The sequence below is a fragment of the Salminus brasiliensis genome, chromosome 6, assembly GCF_030463535.1.
Source record: "Salminus brasiliensis chromosome 6, fSalBra1.hap2, whole genome shotgun sequence".
Classification (NCBI taxonomy): Eukaryota; Metazoa; Chordata; class Actinopteri; order Characiformes; family Bryconidae; genus Salminus; species Salminus brasiliensis.
The window spans coordinates 30,870,784-30,879,198 of record NC_132883.1 but is presented as its reverse complement, the minus strand read 5'-3'; the positions used below and the strand labels follow the sequence as shown (position 1 = coordinate 30,879,198).

Below are 8,415 nucleotides of genomic sequence, written 5' to 3'. Positions count from 1 at the left end.
GCACAGCAGGAGGAACAGGGCACCACAGCACATGCAAAAGAGATAAAGAGAGAAACGAAAGGAAGAAAGAAAGGGTTAGGAGACTTGTGTAAAAAAGCTCTGCTGAGTAGAGGGACAGGCCTGATTCTGGAACATGGATCAATGGACACCTCCATGGCAGGGCATCTCAGTACGAGAGAGAGAGGGGGGGTGGGGGGTGTTAGGATGGTTGTGTTGGAACTCTGCTGAGTAGCGGGACAGGCCCGATACCAAAACACAGGAACTGACCCAAAAAAAGGGCAACGCCAGACAGGCAGCTCAGGAAATGAGGGGGGAGAGAACTAAAATGTTGGCGACGAAGGGTAGATTAGAACTTGGTCTACAACTGGCCAGGTCATGGGGGTCCAGATTAGGCTTTTTAATAATGGGCTTTATAATCGCCAATTTAAGAGATTTAGGTCAAGAGATTTCATCCCAAGAGATGCATTAACTATGTCAATTAATGGTTTACCAACCTTTGGCAGTGCCTGTTTAAACAGCGGTGTTTGTACCGGCTCTAATCTACATGATGACGATTTAGAGGAGCTCATTATATTGAGCAAATCGTCTTCTGTAACGGAGCTAAAGTACTGTAGGTATGTAGTGCAGCATTCATCATTGTCCATCGCTGTGGTTTGGGACTGACATTAATGATAAAACAGAGAATATTACACTAAAAATCCAAGGAATTTCATGATGTTGTTGCTGCTAATTTCAGCAGGGATAACTGAGCTAAATTATCCCTGCTGAAGAATAAGAATGAAGCTAGAAGAATGAATTAAACTCGTCATGCCGTCCAATCCTGGCTACTTCCCTTTTTTCATCTGACAGAGAGTCTTTTAATTCTAGAGTAGAAATATCCTGATCTAAATAAGATGCCTCGTCAGTGGACAATTGTGGCAAATCTAAGGAATGGAAAAAGGGGGCAATATTTAAGGTTTCCTTTGGGACATATGGCTTCTGAATATAGAGGCTGTAAAAAGCATCATTGCTTCTTGGTGACAAAGGCAAAAAAAAGGGACAAATCAAATGCAATAGAATTATTCCTAAAGAAATCATTCACTGCTCCCAACAAACCTCTGATCATCCACTGAACCCCGATTCAACATAAGAAATTCGGTTAATTCACTCCTGATTTGAGGGCTTTGAAAGATTTGTGCCTTGCAGATAAAATGTATTGCTTAGTGCTCGGATTAAGTTAAGGTGAAAACCGTCTGTGGTGGTGGAGGCACCCTCTGCTTTTCCAGGCCACAGGCAGCCTCCAGCCTCGTCTTCAGTCGGTGGAGTTTGGACTGCCTCTACAACAGCAGCAGTCAAGCTTAACGACCTCCTTGCAGAGCACCTGGAGATCTTACACCTCCGGGGTCGCCAAGTTCCTCCAGAGTAAACGCAGATAGAAACACACAACGGTCAGGGAGAGAGTACTGTACAGTATGTTCATCAAAACCATCTGGAGACAAATAAAACAATGTAAAAATGGAGGATTCTTCTATTCAGCCTTGGACAGAGCTCCATGTAACGCATCAGGTTCTCTGCTCTGTCAGATCAAGAATATTCTACTGGGTCTATTTTAAGAGGAATAGACCTATACTAGGGCAGCAGAAAAACCTGAATCTGTACATTGTAGGTTTAGACTGAAAGCTCCCAATAAGTCACGTTCTAGTAAATTTTGTGTTTTACTGATCTATTACCCAATTTCACCTTCACAGGACTGCAAAAATGTTGAGTGGTAAGCCTGAAACATCCACTGTTAGAATTGTGTCCGTACTGATGGATATGGGTACTGACTCCTTCATAAGTACTGAAACTGTTGTACTCACTAGCTTATTTGGCACAGTCACCTCGGGTACAGAGTCTCGGAGTCAGTAGAGTGCCTGAATTGACTCAGAATCACTCATTGGGATGACGGCGGCCGCCTCTGTCTGTTTCTGATCCTGTCTCTGAAAACTCTGGACCCAGAGGAATATTGGGATCTCGGTGGAACCTCCAAAACTGTGGTAGTGGGATTTGCTTCTCTGCACTTAAAGAATCAACTCAATCAGTCAGTCTTAGGAATGTAGAGAAACACTTTAATCCTGCAGTAAACGTAACGCCGGTGGAAGACTTCAGAACGGAGTCTGACAAAAACACCTTGCTGTACAGTCAGTCAGTTACACTTGTCAGTAAGTGGGCGGAAGGGAGGGGGGGTGTCTGGGGGGGTTAAAGACGATGATCCTGGTGTCTGACTTTTTCTGAACAGTGTACAGAAGTGTACAGCAGTGCTTCTTCAGGGCCAAGCTGCATCAGGAGAATAGTGGAGAACGATGGTGACAAAGCCACCTTGCAATGTCCGGAACACGGGCACCTGCAAAACAGGAGACCGCAGCATTACTGTTCAGGGTTTTTACAGAAGAATCTCCAAGAGTGAGAACACCGCCCTGAGGACTCGGGTGAGGTGAAGAGCTGAGGTCCTCGAACCAGCTGGCAGATGTGAAAAACGGCTGAAGTGGTGGAACAGTCCTCGGCTTTTCCCAGCCACGCTGACACTTCCAGGCCCTCTCAGGCGCGGGAGAGGAGAAGCTGACCCTCTGTGTCCCCCGCGGTCACGATGGAGGTGACGGGCAGCCCCCAGCCTTGTCTTCCGCCAGTGGAGTTTGGACTGCCTCTACAACAGCAGCTGGATCTGCCGTAATGGATCTTGACGACCTCCTGAAGAGCTCCTGAGTAAAAACACAGAAGATAAAACAAATAAAAAGACATAGCCACAAAAATAGTACCAAGTCCCCCATTAAAGTACCAAGACAGAAACTGAACCAAAAAAGGGCAACTCCAGACAGGCAGCTCAGGACATGAGGAGAGAGAGAAAATGAAGAAGATTAGAACAAGCTTTACCTTTAGTGCCCTGTAGACCTGTAGCAGAAATAGTTAGAGACACAACCACAATAATAGTAATAAACAGCCTGTAATCAGAGCAGGACAGAATAGTGGTGAACTGTAATCAGAGCAGGACAGAACACAGAACTGGAGAGTTCTCTGAAAGCTGGTGTAAAGAGAGAAGTTTTTACTCCAGATTTAAAGACTGAGAGTGTGTCTGATTCCTGTACATTAACAGGGAGGTTGTTCCAAAGTTGGGGGCTTTATAAAAGAACGCTCTTCCTCCTGCACTGGTTTTTCTAATATGTTGGACCGATAATAGGCCAGCATCTTGTGAGCGGAGTGTACGTGGAGGGTTGTAAGGTGTAAAAACTATGATAATTTTGACGATTTTCCTTTATAAAATTAATGGTTATTCAGATCATCAATTTCAGTTGAATACATCAAAGTAGATGAACACAGTGATATTTGAGAAGAGAAATGAAGTTTATAGGATTTACAGAAAGTGTGCAATAATTATTTAAACAAAATTAGGCAGGTGCATAAATGTGGGCACCCTTGTTTTATTGATTTGAATACCTTTAGCACAAACTATTAAAACACTAAATTTGTTTTCTAAGCTCATTGACCCTTGACCTACATATACAGGTGAATCCAATTATGAGAAGGAGGTTAAAGTGGCCAGTTGCAAGTTTTTCTCCTCTTCTTCTCTGAAGAGTGGAAACATGGGAGCCTCAAAACAACTCACAAATGACCTGAAAACAAAGATCGTTCAACATCATGGTTTAGGGGAAGGATACAAAAAGCTCTCTCAGATTTCAGCTGTCAGTTTCCACTGTGACATTGTAGTGTTTAGACTGTAGGTTAAGGTTTAGACTGAAAGCCCCCAATAAGTCACTTCCTAGTAAACTCAGGGGGCAATGTATGGAGACTATAAAACCAGTGTTTTACTGTTCTATTACCCAATTTCACCCAATTTAAAATAACTTCATTGACAATGGCTGCTTTAGGGGCTAGAGATCGTATATTTAACAGCCCAAATTTAACAGTAGAACTGCTTGTACTTGGAAAGATGGAAGAATTTATATAAATTCTAATAAGATTTTTAAAGCAGATTTTCCGACGTTACAATTACAAACCATGACAGTCTCAATACTGCAGGATTTGAGTGAAATGCTCAGAGTATCACTGATCTATTACGTTTTAATAGAAGCAGAAATGTGACAGAATAAATGGGTGGAAACATGTAAATCACTTACCTGCCAATTATGCAGTTCATTAACCTGACAGTGTGACTGGGAGGGGTCAGTCAGTCCTGGTCTGGCACCTTCTTTATGTTCCCGGAGAGAACGATGTACCCCAGGCGGCTCAGGTGAAAAGGCGTACGACCTCAGCAGCTCTATATATGAATTTCAATGACTCTACGCTGAGAGAGAGAAAGCATAACCTTTCAAAGAGGAGAGTATGTGGAGCAGCATGCTACACTTACAAACATGACAGATAGAAGCTAGAGTCAAAATGTGAAAGGGAGTCTTTGTAGGGACAGACAAGAACAGTCCATCATACCTAGTCTACTATCCAGACACAGGGAAAGCCCTTAAACACAGGCTTGTGAAATTTCATACAAAGTGTGTTAAAGAACAGCAAACCCAGACTGACCAGTCAATGAAAGCTGATGATCCCAAGATGAGATGGGTGCACCCCCCCATTCCAACAGCCAGCAGTGTTGATCAGACTCCAGAAGAGGTTCAAGAGTCCAAAACTGATGCTCAAGATGATGCTCAAACAGAGGGAGACAGACATGGTACACACGTTTCAAAGAGAGATGGGAAAGCACTTCAGGACTGGGTGTCAGATACTGACCAAATTAATTTTTAATACAAGCAGAGAAATTACAGAATAAATGGTTATTAAAATAGAAAAACTATGTAAAATTACTTACCTGCCAACTATTCAGTTCACCAACATCAGGAACTCGCTGCATCGGGAGGAGAACAGTAGAGAATGATTGTGTCAAAGGCATCACGCTGCCACAGTGCCAAGGGAAGCAACATGGCGAAGTTAGCATCTGGAAAACAGGAGACAGTGGTGTCACTCTTTGGGCTCGATACTTTTAAGTGGTTTTCAGTAGAATCTCCATCAATGAGAACACTGCCCTGAGGGGTTGTCCTTGAGGTATGAAGTAGGTGAAGGCTGCTGAGTAGAGGGACAGGCCTGATACTAAGACGCAGGAACTGAACCAAAAAAGGGCAACTCCAGACAGGCAGCTCAGGACATGAGGGGAGAGAGAAAAAGATGAAGATTATTTAAACAAAATTAGGCAGGTGCATAAATGTGGGCACCCTTGTTGTTTTATTGATTTGAATACCTTTAGCACTAATTATTAAAACACTACATTTGTTTTGTAAGCTCACTGACCCTTGAACTACATATACAGGTGAATCCAATTATGAGAAGGAGGTTGCAAGTTTTTCTCCTCTTCTTCTCTGAAGAGTGGAAACATGGGACCCTCAAAACAACTCACAAATGACCTGAAAAGAAAGATCGTTCAACATCATGGTTTTGGGGAAGGATACAAAAAGCTCTCTCAGATTTCAGCTGTCAGTTTCCACTGTGAGGAACATGGTGACGAAATCGAAGACCACAGGCGCAGTTCTAGTCACGGCCCGAAGTGGCAGGCCAAGAAAAGGCGAAGGATGGTGAGAACAGTCATAGTCAACCCACAGACCAGCTCCAAAGACCTACATCATCATCTTGCTGCATCGTTCAACTATTCAGCGCAACGACCCGAAACACTGCTCAAAATCTACTAAGGCACTCATGCAGAGGAACAAGGACATTCTGGAACGGCCATCTCAATCCCCAGACCTGAATATTACAGAAAATCTGGGGTGTGATTTAAAGCGGGCTGTCCTTGCTCAGAAACCATGAAACCTGATTGAACTGGAGATATTTTGTAAAGAACGTCCAAAATACCTTCAACCAGAATCCAGACTCTCATTGGAAGCAATAGGAAGCGTTTGGAGGCTATTATTTCTGCAAAAGGAGGATCTACTAAATATTGCAATCTCGCAGAACAGTCTGATTTCCCACAATTAAAACAAGCACATTCTCTCCTACCTTCAATCTCGCCTGCTCCAGAGTCCCCTGCCTCAGTCCGTTTGTACATTAACTAAGCTTGTAACAATGTCTCCTTATGTGTTAATTTCATGTGTATAGTCTGAACTCTTTGGGTATTATAAACTCTACTCCCTTGTCTTATAACCATCGAAATCTCGTATTTGAACAGTCCAGAAAAACAACATTTATTTCCAAAATCTTGATTTAAACCTTTTCATTTTCTAAAAAATGAATTTGGATCCCTTTACAAGATTCTCTAGGTTGAACAGTACTGAATTAAATCTCCTAAAATCTTGTCTGTTTAAACCAGAGAATTTTTCAGGGATCCAAACTTAGTAAAATTTGAAGTTTCTGAGATAACAGTGAGACTGAAATGATCTTAAGGCAATGCTTTGGACATCTTCGTCCTTTGAGTCCGGATCGCTGCAAAAAGTCAAATGGTCTAAAACAAATATGAAAATTCCGGATTAAAGTAACCTGAAAGTCTGAAAGAATACGGCGTCTCGTCTCCTCCTGTTTATTCTAAATTCGTAAGGCAAGTGGTCTAATTAATTTGCTTGCAGTCACCTCGGGTACAGAGTCTCGGAGTCAGTAGAGCGCCTGAATTGACTCAGAATCACTCATTGGGATGACGGCGGCCGCCTCTGTCGGTTTCTGATCCTGTCTCTGAAAACTCTGGACCCAGAGGAATATTGGGATCTCGGGGGAACCTCAAACTGTGAAAAAATGCCAGAGAAGCAAATCCCACTACCAAAGTAACAAAAGCCACCATCTGTCTGTTCCTGAAAACAACGGATACACAGAATATTGAAACGTCTAGTGACACACAGTGAAACACACAGTGGACAGTGAGCTCACATCCCTGGAGTGGTGGGCAGCCATTGCCACTCTTTAGCAAGGCCTTCATCTTCTTTTGTGGGCGCTGCAGCAGTTTGACAAGCCCAGGCATCAAACCCACAACACTGTCATCAATAGCCCAGAGCCCTAACCACTGAGCCACCACTGCCCCCTACAGCCACCACTGCCCCCTACAGCTGCTACTCAGTCCTGGCCTGGCACCTTCTTGATGTTCCTGGAGAGAACAATGGACCCCAGACGGCTCAGGTGTAGCTCATCTTTGTGTTAGAGAACCGAACACAGCCGAAAGCTCTCCTAGTTGTCCACGAAGTCAGCACAGACGCACCTGTCCCGCAGCCAGCAGTGGAGCGAGAAGAGCTGAGGAAATGGCTCGCTCACTAATCCTTATGTGGTCAGGGGGTAGAAGACGATGATCCTGGTGTCTGGCTTTTTCAAAACAGTGTCCAGAAGCGTACGGCAGTGCTTCTTCAGGGCCACGCTGCATCAGGCGGAGAATAGTGGAGAACGATGGTGACAAAGCCACCTGGCAATGTCTGGGACACGGGCACCTGCAAAACAATGGACACCTCCATGGCAGGGCATCTTCGTGAGCGAGAGAGAGCGAGAGAGAGAGCGGGGGGTGTTAGGATGGTTGTGTTGGAACTCTGCTGAGTAGCGGGACAGGCCCGATACCAAAACGCAGGAACTGACCCAAAAAAGGGCAACTCCAGACAGGCAGCTCAGGACATGAGGGGGGAGAGATCTAAAATGTTGGCGACGAAGGGTAGATTAGAACTTGGTCTATAACTGGCCAGGTCATGGGGGTCCAGATTAGGCTTTTTAATAATGGGCTTTATAATCGCCAATTTAAGAGATTTAGGTATGAAGTTCATCCCAAGAGATGCATTAACTATGTCCATTAATGGTTTACCAACCTTTGGCAGTGCCTGTTTAAACAACAGTGTTTGTACCGGCTCTAATCTACATGATGACGATTTAGAGGAGCTCATTATATTGAGCAAATCGTCTTCTGTAACGGAGCTAAAGTACTGTAGGTATGTAGTGCAGCATTCATCATTGTCTATCGCTGTGGTTTGGGACTGATATTGATGATAAAATAGAGAATATTACACTAAAAATCCAAAGAATTTCATGATGTTGTTGCTGCTAAATAAGAATGAAGCTAGAAGAATAAATTAAACTTGTCATGCCGTCCAATCCTGGCTACTTCCCTTTTTTCATCTGAAAGAGGGTCTTTTAATTCTGGAGTAGAAATATCCTGATCTAAATAAGATGCCTCGTCAGTGTACAATTGTGGCAAATCTAAGGAATGGAAAAACGGGGCAATATTTAAGGTTTCCTTTGGGACATCTGGCTTCTGAATATAGAGGCTGTAAAAAGCATCATTGCTTCTTGGTGACAAAGGCAAAAAAAAGGGACAAATCAAATGCAATAGAATTATTCCTAAAGAAATCATTCACTGCTCCCAACAAACCTCTGATCGTCCACTGAACCCTGATTCAACATAAGAAATTCGGTTAATTCACTCCTGATTTGAGGGCTTTGAAAGATTTGTGCCTTGCAGAT

The 8,415-nt window shown here is 43.5% G+C and overlaps 1 long non-coding RNA gene across 2 annotated transcripts; it reads right to left on the bottom strand.

The window, feature by feature from the left end:
- Window positions 1–1,935: 1,935 nt before the first annotated feature.
- LOC140557541 (uncharacterized) lies at window positions 1,936–7,741 on the bottom strand. 2 transcript variants are annotated; one of them, XR_011979832.1, is made up of 4 exons: window positions 4,814–7,741; window positions 4,531–4,651; window positions 4,131–4,297; window positions 1,936–2,717 (listed from the first exon to the last, which is right to left on the bottom strand). It is a non-coding gene; the product is annotated as an uncharacterized lncRNA (long non-coding RNA). The 2 variants fall into 2 exon arrangements; XR_011979831.1 differs by lacking the exon at window positions 4,814–7,741 and having other exon boundaries at window positions 4,531–4,807.
- Window positions 7,742–8,415: the final 674 nt, after the last annotated feature.